The sequence below is a fragment of the Hydra viridissima genome, unplaced genomic scaffold (genome assembly GCF_058129835.1).
Source record: "Hydra viridissima isolate aposymbiotic clone 2 unplaced genomic scaffold, HvirCarnegie_v1 scaffold_12, whole genome shotgun sequence".
In the NCBI taxonomy this organism is placed as follows: Eukaryota; Metazoa; Cnidaria; class Hydrozoa; order Anthoathecata; family Hydridae; genus Hydra; species Hydra viridissima.
In genome coordinates this window covers 15,421,974-15,434,349 of record NW_028324311.1, presented here as the reverse complement: position 1 = coordinate 15,434,349, position 12,376 = coordinate 15,421,974, and the positions used below count along the sequence as shown (strand labels likewise).

General features: G+C 32.7%; 1 protein-coding gene and 1 pseudogene across 1 annotated transcript in view; both read left to right on the top strand.

The window, feature by feature from the left end:
* The window catches only part of LOC149881489 (uncharacterized), a 117,010-nt gene that overhangs the window by 56,329 nt on the left and 48,305 nt on the right, over positions 1 to 12,376 (top strand). The gene's annotated exons all lie outside the window — the stretch shown is intronic.
* On the top strand, positions 11,218 to 11,881 carry LOC149881491 (uncharacterized; annotated as a pseudogene).

Genomic DNA, 12,376 nt, shown 5'->3' with positions numbered 1-12,376 from the left:
CATTTCTTTTCTATATACAAGATTTTTATTTAACTCAAAAATTTTTTTTCTTGCCATACAAAACGACGCGTCTATTTTTGCAAACTTAACAATTCATTATTATCTACCCATGAGTTGAACGAGTCTGGATATCCCAACCATTTGACTAAAGATCTGTTCTTTTGCTTTCGAATGACTTTTTCAATTCTAAATATGTCTTGATTGGTCTTTTGCATTTCTTGTTCATAAAATGTACCTTTAATTTCTTCACCGTTAGCATCAGCGATTTTATACGTGGGTGGATTCGCATGCTGAACTTTTGACACGGTAAAAACCTCTTCAGTCCATCTCGGTGTATACCCCTTTTCAAAATGAGACTTCTTTTTTACGATCCTCACTTTGTCTCCCATTGAAAATTTTGGTTCTGCTCTTTCTGTTTGCGTATTTCCATTCAGGTTCATCCAAACCCTATATTTATTCTTTTTATCCCTGGCTTCCACTGGAGTCATTTTGATAGAAGAGTGTTTGGCATTGTTGTAATTTTTCACCATTTCATCTAATACGTCAATGTATTTATTGGTATTGTTGGCTGAAAAATATTTAAACATTCTCTCTTTCATCGTTCTATTCCATCGCTCGACAACAGAACTTTTTTCCTCGTTTTCAGTGGAATACAATTGCACTCCCAACGCTTGTACATGCTTGTTATAAAACTCTTTACCTTTGTCCACCCACATCTTTGTACACCTTCTCTCCTCAAATATTTTGCTTAGAGCGTTAGCTACATCAACTCCAGTTTTACTCTTTAACGGAACGATCCATCCATACTTTGAAAACACGTCGATCACCATGAGCAAATATTTTACGCCGTTGTTGAATTTTGAAAACGATTGCATGTCAACCAAATCTGCGGCCCATATTTCATCCATGTCGTTCACAAACACTTTTCTTCTTTTAAAATGACGAATGGCTGGTTTATGAAGCTCGTTTGCAATTTGATCCGTCCATTTCAGGTTCTCCGGTGCTTTTTTTTTAGACCTAATCCGAATTTAGCTTTGGCTTTGATGATGGGAGTGATCAGTTTTCTTTCGTTTATCTCTTTTTGAGTAGGGTTTGGAATGGAGTTCATTTCTTCAAGCATCATTTGATCTGCTAAATTTCTGCTTTGAACGTCGTTTAAATATTTATAAGCTAAATCGTGATGGTATGCTGCATTGTCCACTCGGTCTACCGGTTTGCTCCATTCTTGATACATATCGGTGGATGTGAGTCTTTTGTCCAAGTTTGTGCCAGGTCCTGCAAAATTCATTCCTGGAATGTGCATTTCTCCTGGAAATTTTGCCCATGGAAGCTTTATTTTTTTTGAAAAATTGTTAATCGTTTCCACCAAGTCTCCTCCTTTTGCCGTATGCGAAGATGATCCTTTGAGCGCATGCGAAGAAACAAACTTACATTTGGTTGTTCCGCAAACGTTGCAAGCCCCTTTAACCATATGCCGGTTGTTTTTTGTGATTTCGTTTCTCAAATGATTCGTTTCTGTTTTCCTTTTACATTTAACACAGTACATTTTATTTAAAAAAAATATTTTTAAACTAAAAATGGAAGTGTCTGATTTGTCATGGAATATTGGAAAAATCAAAAGAAACAACAACAAGCTTTTACCGAGAAGCATTCGAGGAATCATCGTTGGGAAATCCGGATGTGGAAAAGCAACGTTGCTTCTCAATTTATTGCTCAGACCTGGATGGTTGGATTATAACCATTTGCAAGTTTTTGGAAAATCTCTTTTCCAACCCGAGTACAAAATACTAAAAAGTTCGTTCGAAAAAAAATTACCAAAAAAAATAATTCTCGACTTGTTCAAGGTGCAAACCGAAATTGAAAAATTGAAACTAGACCCTGAATGTGTTATCAATGATCTTTCAAAAAATTTTTCCGAAACCGAGGGTATGGAGTGTGAATTTTTTGAAACGGCTGACGATGTGCCTAATCCTGAAGATCTTGATTCATCCAAAAACAATTTAATGATCTTTGACGATTTGCAACTTACCAAACAAAACAAATGTGAAAAATATTACATCCGAGGAAGACACTCTAACGTCGACTGCTTTTACCTCGCTCAAAATTATTTCATGCTCCCAAGACAAACGATCAGAGAAAACACCAATTTTATCTGTCTCTTTCCTCAAGACTTAAAAAACATTAACCACATTTATCAAGATCACGTTTCGAGTGATATGGGAAAAAAAGAGTTTGAAAAGTTTTGTAGGCATTGTTGGTCTGAACCTCACGGATTTGCGGTGATTGATTTGTCGTCAAAAAAGGACAATGGAAAATATCGAAGCGGATTTGACACTTTTTATTTTCCAAAAGAAACCATTTAAGAAATCGTAGATTTCCATGGATTCAAAGAATCTAAAATTTCACTTGTGAAATTCCATGAATCCGAAGGATTTAAAAAAAAATGTTACATAATAAAAAAATGTCAGGCATAACCATCGACGTGGACGGAAATTCCAACGTAATCATAACAGAATTTTTAGACAAAATCGTTTTTGAAAAAGGAAAAACTTATGAAATGGCTTTTCTAGGGCTTGAGACGTACAACAGCTTTCCAAACATCATCAGCAAAAACAATTCTTTCCGGTATAGCATGAACAACGGAACCCATTGGGAAAATGTCACCATTCCAGACGGGAGCTACGACATTAAAGACATCAACAATTATTTACAAAAGGTCGTCTCAAACACAATAAAAAATTATGCGTCTCAAAGCGCTAGCTACGTCACACCAAATAAAATCAGCTACTCTCCCGATAACATAAAAATCGGATCCAATTTAAACACTTTAAAATCAACCATCACACTTGGAATGAATTATTTGATGGATTTGAATGTGGAAAACAGCATCGCCTCAGTTTTAGGATTTACAAAAAGACAATTGGATCCTAATTCCGAATATGAGTCTGACGATATTGTTAGAATTTCAAGCATCAACACGATCAGAATCCTCAACAACGTCATCGGGTCGGCTTACGTCAACGGCTCCCAACTCAATTGCATCTACTCTTTTTATCCAGCTGTTGGTCCTGGTTTTAAAATCATCGAAAGACCAACTCATTTGACTTACCTCCCTGTCAAAGTCCCAGAAATTTCTACAATGATCACTCGCGTTGTTGATCAACATGGAAATTTGGTTGATTTTCGTGGAGAGGAGATTACGATCCGTTATCACATTCGAGAAGTGAAATAAATATTTTTTCCCACATTTAAAAATGAGCAAATATGTTAGTGTTAAATTAAATGTGTCTCAGGGACAGACTGAAAAAATAAAAAAATCAATGATAGCAGGTAAACCTGTGAGCATCCGTATTTCAAAAGATGATTTTAACGGAAACGACGTTTTACTTGTAACACAAAATCAACATCGAAAACTTCTGGACGCTCTCCATCGAGGAGTTGGAGTCACCATTAAAATGAGCAAAACCCAATTGGAACATAACGCAAATGTGAAAGGAGGATTTATTGGAGCTCTTCTACCTTTATTGGGTATGTTGGGTAGTACACTTGCAACAAGAGTAGTTCCAGCTCTTGCTACCGGATTGTTAGCAGGTGTAGGATCTTCTGCAGGTTCTGCTATGGTTGATAAAATTGCAGGAAGAGGTATCGTTTATTTGAAAAAGAATGGAAATGGAATGAAAATGGGAACGCACAGAGGAAACGGATTATTTTTAACACCCTGGCCTAAAGGAGGATCATTCAAAGACGGAGTTTACGTTAAAAGCGGAAGAGGATATGAATCTATCGGAGCTGGTTTGCTTCTCGGACCAAACTCTCCATTCTCAAGCATCCCTTTTTTAAATTTAATTTTGTAAATTATACAGTGAAAAAAACTTTTTTAAAATGACTTAAATAAATTTTTTCTTGTTATAAAAATGAGTATTACAGAACAAGAAGAATTTGAGGAATTCCTTTACAGCGAACTACAGGAAATAAACACTTTTGACCCAGAATTACACAGAATAGCCATACAATTTCACGATAATCACAATAATCACAAAAAAAGAATTGATGAAAATTATATTAATAAAATTAAAAAATTAAATACCTTACCCATTCATACCAATACTAAACTCTTACTACGACATGGATTTGAAGAACAACGGCAAAAACAACATGCACAAAGAATTAGAGAAACGCGAAGAGAAAAATATAAACATCTTTTTCCATACTTGAACCACTACAAAGAATAAATTAAGTCATTCACAACCTTTTTTTCATAATGACATCTCATTATGAAAATGCACAAAAATGGAAAGACGCAAAAATGTCAATGAGTCTGCGCAAAAATGTCAATGAGCCAGCGCAAAAATGCCAATGAGTCTGCGCAAAAATGTCAATGAGCCAGCGCAAAAATGTCAATGAGTCTGCGCAAAAATGTCAATGAGCCAGAACCCGCTTTTTATAGTAGTAACGTCAATTTGTTGAGATTGAGAGTTTTATGTGTTTTGTTTTTTGGCACGACTAGGCTGATATTCACTGCCACTTGAACTGAGTGTCAGATGAATTTGAAGTATTAAGTACAGAATCCTGACCATCTAAAATAAAAGGTAGTCTGTTAGTCACTCTTTCCAGATCTCTCTTTTCTTTTTGCTTTAAATAGTCAGCTCTGGTTTTGTTCAAATCTTTTATACACATCTTTCGATATGTTATCTGATCTTTAATATGAACTTATCCATCTTAAGAGCTTTAATGAGTGTCTTGTGGTCAGTGCTTGCCCAAAATAGTCCTATAAAATGTAAAGTAAGCGAAGTTAGTTGATATAATAAAATTACAAATTATTTTTTGTTATGATAAGTAAAAAATTCAAGAATAATATATTCAAATCCAAACGGTTATTTGTCATAATTTGTGTTAGTTTATGAAAATTACACTTACCTCTTAATGAAGCAATAAACTCTTTCCTGGAAGCGACCGATCCTTGGCTTGTCTTGTGCTGTGACTTCTTCAAATTTATATACTTTGTGATATATGCCTTGATATTCATGATAGCACTGATAACTGGGAATCCAGATCTAAGCTATGTAAACATGAGTGATCCTAAAATGCATTTTGACACTGCTCTGTTACTGTGGTACATACCATTCTATTTAAAAAACAAAGGATTATTAAAATACATTTCGCTATTTTTTGAAAATAGTTATTATTTAAATTTTAGTTTTAAATTGAAAATTATTTGGCTTGAATACACTTTTATCCTACCTGAAACCAACACCAAGCTGGCAAGATATCAGTGAGTCAATTTTTGTGTTCTGTAGCTTCTTTTCCTGGAGATATAGCAGGTGCTTTAAAACATCAATCCTGAGAGGAAGCATAACAGATGTCATTTTTGCAGAATTTCCAACTAAAATATTATTATTCATTCTGGTACTCTGGCAGCTTTTTTTTGGCTTTTGAGAACTGGAGCAACCACTACCACTGTCAACAGGCTCTAATTCTCTCTTTCTTGTTCTCATTTTTTAATTCTATTAACTTTTTTTTTAAGGCGGGTATTCAAAATACACAGTTGATTTTTATGTTTCTAAAAAGAATTTAAGCATACATAAAAAACATCAAAGTTCTATCTACATTAGAAGACCCACCGCCAGAAAAACGTGGATTTCATTGGTTGTTTGGTTGCAACGAGTAAAACAGGTCAACATTTTTATAGATCTAGCGCAAAGTATCAAAATTAACCTACAATGATAACTTTTGGTATATATCTTTAATATAACATAAACATTCATTTGATAAAATAGTATCCAGTTTTTTTTATTTATTTCTCGTTTTATTATGCAATCTATAAAAAAAAAAATTATTTTTTTTACCTCGCGCTGGCCTCATCAATTTTTTTTTGAAAACTTGATGAGGCCAGCGCAAGGTAAGACTTTCTCTTTCTAGAACTATCTTCTTTCAGCCATAATTTGCTGTTTTACTGGAGTATCTGTAAGAATTTCTGAACACTTTCTCTTTGATCTAGTGAGTATTTCTTTCCTAGGTTGTGCTTTTGGTAGAGGTCTTACATTCTCTGGGGAAAATTCTAATGATGCCAGAGATGGAATTGCATCTGAGATTACAGTTGATATACTAATACCAATACCTGCTTTAGATTGAGTTGCTGGACGATCAGTAACAAATAATGGAGCAAAATCTGTATCTGAAGATATATCATTATTATATGGGAATATTCCTGCCACTCTTAAATCAGATGTTATGTTTTGTTATGTAAGAGAGTGCTTTAAGGCTATTTTTGAAATTTCTGGCAAATCATATATACTCATTGTTTCATCCATGAGTCTTGTGCATTAGCTACACATTTTTTGAATGGTCCAAATACAGATCTATCTAGAGGTTGCAACTTATGTGAGCAATGAGGAGGGAAGGAAAACAAAACTATACCATTATCTTCACACAATGTTATTAATTGAACAGATAAATGAGACTGATGGTTGTCTAAAAGTAATAGCACAGGCCTTTCTTTTGTGGGCTTGACATGCCGAATAAAGTGGTTTAAGTAAGTAACAAAGCACTCCTCATTCATCCAGCCTGACCCATTCGAAGCACCAATGCATTCATTTGATCCATCATGAATAAATTGATCAAAAATTTTTTTTCTTGGAAATAGAAACATTGGAGGCATACTATTGCCACATGCATTTACAGCTAACACAATAGTCACTAGTGTCCCTCGTTCTTGAGATGTTAATGCTCCAACCTGCTTAATACTTTTACGAGCAATTATCTTGTTAGGTTTTTGCACAGTGGTGATACCAGTCTCATCAACATTGTAAAAATTAGATGCAGAAAAATGATTTCTATCTAAAACATCTGATAATTTTTTAAAAAATACACCTACATTAGCACGATTAAAACTATTTGCTCATGCAAGACTTGTTGCTTTTGGAGTTCTGATAGACAATCCTGAATGTTGATTTAAAAACCCTCTCATCCAGTCAGGACCAGCCGTTGAAAGTTTTAACCAAGATTTTGGAAAATTAATGTTATACATATTCTAATGCAAGCATTCGTGCTTCATAAGGTGATAATCCAAAATAAATATCAGAAGCTGTTGATATATATGATGCAATAGCTTTTTGTTGTTCTAAATTGAAATCTTGGCGTGGGTTTTTATAACCAGGAATAAGTAGCGGCATTCCTTATGGTGATCATTTCTAATGGTGATCATTTCCAATGGAAGTCCTTATACTCCTGAATGGTGATTATTTCCTATGCGTTGGCATGGGCAATATCAAGTAGTTCTTCTAATCCTTCATTTCATTGGTCTTCCTTTTGTTTCAAATAATCTGAACGCTTAGCTTTATTATCTTTATTTTTCTTCAACTTTTCCCATTCCTTGTAAATGTTTTCGATTTTAGGGCCATGGTGCTTCTTTAATTGCACTGATATTCGGGCCTTTGACCAAACTTCAAAAACATCATTTTCTGTGGATTATAATGCTTCCCTAATGCTACGCTTGGCAATCTGCTTGTAATGGACGAAAAGGGCCAACACTTCCTTTTTTGAAGGAAGCCTAACACTATCTAAAGAAGAGGACATTTGTCCAATAAGCCATGTCTCCGTTTTCTTTCTGGTAGCTATCATTGCACTGGTTGATGAAGCCATCATTGTACAGTAGTTACAATAGTTTAACCGGCAAAAGGAACAATTAAGCATTATAGACACAATTCTGCACACTAAAAGTAAAAAATATTTAGTTAAAAGAGGTTTGTACGCTAAGCACCAAGTACTTTTGTTGCATAACATCATATGCAACATAAGCATTTTTAGGGTACATTTGCGCAATACTGTAGAGTCGGTAGCGACCCCTAAAATACATTCTAAAAAAAAAAAAAAAGGTATTACTTTTTTATGATGATGAACCAAATGCCAGGGCGGCCAATGTAAAAAATCGAATCTTCAAAAATAAGAAACACCTTAATATATATATATATATATATATATATATATATATATATATATATATATATATATATATATATATATATATATATCTATATATATATATATATATATATACATATATATATATATATATGTATATATATTTATATATATATATATATATAAATTTAAAACAAAAATTTTATGATGAAGAAGAGTTTATATAAGTTGTATATGTATATAATATATATGAAGCATATGTATATATGTTTATGTATTATATATTATGTATATATATAAATAATATATAATACATAAATATATACATATTATATATATACATGAATCTTATATGTATATTATGCATAAGTTTATATATATAAATTTATACATAATATACATATAAGATACATGTATATATACATAATATGTAATACATAATTATATATACATATATATATATATATATACATATGCTTTATATATATTATATACATATTCAACTTATATAAACTTATCTTCATCATAAAAGTTTCGTTTTTGTTTATCGTTACGCTGTTACATAAAAAAAGCGTCCATTATTTTGGAAAAAACTAGAAAAGTGCATAAAATCAACAAAACCCGCAGCTATTTTATGATTCAACTTACCCCAAGCAATTTGATGCAATTTACCCCATATAATCACTCTAATCAGTGTATATAATTATTTTTATTGAAAAAGTCTGTTTTTTTTTAGCTTTTCGTGTTTGAAAAAGATTTTTTTAACTTACTATTACTTTATTGTGGTCATATAACTCGAACTTTTAGTATATGGTATATAACTCGAACTTTTAAGTAAAACCCAAAAAAACATCAAAAAGGAAATTAAGACTTTTATATCGAAAGAAAAAAAATATCAATAACTTTTGAAACTTTTATTTAATAACTGTAAGTTTTTTACAGCTGATGTGTTAAAGTTATAGTTATTATTTAAGAAAAATTTAGAAAAAAGATATAAAAACCATTCTTTAAACTGCATTGTTGCAACTTACCCCTGTTGCAACTAGCCCCGGTCTTCCCTATGTATGTATGTATGTATGTATGTATGTATGTATGTATGTATGTATGTATGTATGTATGTATGTATGTATGTATGTATGTATGTATGTATGTATGTATGTATAAGTTTATATGTATAAGTATAAATGTGTATATATGTAATGTATACATAAATGAGTATATTTTTGTGTATGTATATGTATTAGGGTGATTCAAAAATAGGTCACTGTAAAATTTCAACTAGAGTGGAAGCTTATAAGGTGCCCAGATATTGGTTTTGTATATAAATTTTTTTTTTTTTTTCGTTAACGTTCAAGGGTGGCCCACGGGCCCTAAACTTTTTAATTTTGATGATTTTTATCGATTTTTCAGAAATTTCAACGCCCGTGGGCCACCCTAAAACAATGGGAAAAAATAAAAAAGTCATCAGTAAACTCAGAATGAGTAATAGAAACAAATAAAAACGCACACTTAATAATGTTTTTTATGTAAAATTTCTGAATGAACCTGAAAAAATTAGGAAAACCGAATATTTTGCTTTTTCAATCATTTTCTTTTGTAATTTCAATCATTTTTATCATTTTTTATAGTGAAAATCTCATAAATATGGATAGAAAATCATTTACCAATGTAAATAACATTTTTTTTATAGATAATTTCAAGTTAATTAATATGAGTGAGAAGACAATCTAGACTTCAATTTACCCTATAACCCACGTATTTTCTCAGCGTACAACAGCACTGAGTACAACTGTAAAGATTTATTCCAAACTGGCAAGAAAACTGCAAGTGACGTCAATCAAGTGTTTGAACTAATAGCAGAACTTAAAAACAAATACAAGTGAATATCTAAGAAATATGTTTATTCTTAAATATGAAAATATATAAAGTTAAATTATGTTATGTATTATTATTTCTATTATAATTAAATAGATAAAACGCCAAAAATTCATGGAAAAAAAAGCGAAAGGGCCGATGAAATAATTAGTAGGTAAATCAAAGGACTCACTTCCATCTAAGCAATTTGCCACAGGAGAAGAGATTATTCAGTATTATCTTCACCTTCGTAAAATCATACCTTATGCTGCTCTGAGAAATCTTGTCTGCTGTACCAACAGAAGATAAGAATCACTGCTGTATTATGTCTAAACTGGTGGTTCTTTGGAAGATTTGGGGGTATAAAACTCGTGATGTACAGATTTCTTTTAGGTTTGTTTTATTAATTTTAATATAATTTCTTAACCATAAGTCTTTCATTAATTTTAATGTAATCACTTAACCATAAGTCTTTCAATTATTAATTTAAGGAAGCAAGTTGAAATATTGTTGAATAACTAAAAGAAGCTGCAATCTCATAGAAATAGAGAAAAACCAGCTGAAATCATGAAGAGGGAGAAGTTTGTAACAGAATCTAAGAAGGTATTTTGGATAGGATATAACATAGAAGTATTAATTGAAGACATAAAACAGGACAGAAAAAGAACAGCTGAAGCCAAGAAAAAAAATATCAAATTCTTGAAAATGCAAAAGGAGAAAAGGACAGGTCACATAGGACCTACTGATACCAGTTTTAAAAAGGCAGCTGAGAGAGCTTCAAAATAGATTTGTGGAGATGTGAGTGAGAAATCTGATGAGCAGTTGGTGAAAAACCATGATGAATTAGATACTTCTGTTGATTCATTAAGTAATGCAGGTGATGCTGATCAAAGTGGTCTGGATGAGTTTGTTTCCACAAATGTTCAGGCTAAAGAAAATAGTGTGTTTTTACCTAATGATATTCTCAGGCGTACTGCTATAACTGCTGCAGGTGAAGGTCTTTCAGTGAATCAGCACACTACTATCATAAGCAGTGTAATAGCTCTCTCAGGAGGAAATGTTGGTGACTATGTTGTCTTTAAATCATCCTCTCTCAGAGCTATAGAACATGTGATCAATTCAAAAGCTGAAAAGATTCGACAGTACATCAAGGACGTGGCCAACTCTGGTCATAAATTGATTTCTGTTCATTTTGATGGAAAGATAGTAAAAGAATATACAGGAAATATTTCATTTACTCAGAATAGACTTGCTATACTAGCGAAAGTTAATGGGAAAGCTGAGTTACTTCGTATTCCTCCTATTGATTCAGGGACTGGAGAACAGCAGTTCATTGCTATTTATGATCTTCTAGAGAATTATGGCCTCACTAACCAAGTTCAATGTATCTGTTTTGATACCACTGCATCAAACACTGGAAGGCCCCAAGGTGTAAACACCAGAATGTCAGAAAAGTTAGGACGGCCACTTCTTCTCCTTGCCTGCCAACACCATGTTCTGGAGCGTCTATTACTCACTTCTGTAAGATGTACCCAAGTAGTAAATCTACAGGACCAGATAACCAGCTGTTTAAAAAAATCAAGTCAGTCTGAAATGATCTAGAGAAAGATATACTGCCCCTGAAGAGGATTGAAACTCCACCTGAAACCTGGATAAACCAACAGCAACAGGAATCTGAACAGTTCTACAGAGATTTAATTAACAATAAGACATACATAAAATGAATCATTCATTCTAGTACATTATTTTTCTGTTAACAATTTTTGTATGTGTTTTAATGTTTAAAAACAATAATTAATAAAATACAGGATGAGAAATCAAGAAAAGATTGCCAGGAGTTAGTTGAGCGCTCTTTGATGATTGTTACTAAGGAGGAGAGGTGCAGGCTTTACATGCTGGACCCGTACACCATGCCAGGTTCATGGCAAAAGACTTGTACTATCTGAAAATATACCTTCTACTCGATCACATTCCTGGTCTAACTAAAGAGAACAAAGAGGAAATATCTGACATGGCTATGTTTGTCAGTATATTTTATGCTAAATGGTTCCTTAGAGCTGAGTTGCCAGCTGCTTCTCCATATCAGGTAAAAGTAATAAAGGTTTAGAATAAAAATAAAAATAAAAAACATGTAAACTATAATGATAGAAACTACTATAAAAGGAGAGTTCTGGCTCATTTTCATTTTGATGCCCATTTTGATATTTTTTGTTGATTGAGGGGTGTAAATGTTTTGATGGTTGTTTAGTGAATTGAGGGGGGTGTGTGTTTTTTCATGAGGATCCATGAAAAAAATTAATGGGTGTAAAGGTGTTGAAATCGTTCGTGAAAAATTAATTTTTCTTTTTGTTCTTGTTGTTGTTCGTGTTTTTCTTCTAGAATGGACTTGTAGAGTTCAATTTCTCGGTGAGCAAAACCTTTGTCCCTTAAGTATTCGATGAATTTAATGCTTCTGATTTTTCCGTCGTCGTTTCGCGAGATTCTCATTTTATTTGGCCAAGAAAAAAAATTTTTTTCACAAAATTAAATTTAAAAAAGGGATGTTTGAGAATGGGGAGTTCGGTCCGAGAAGCAATCCGGATCCGATGGATTCGTAACCTTT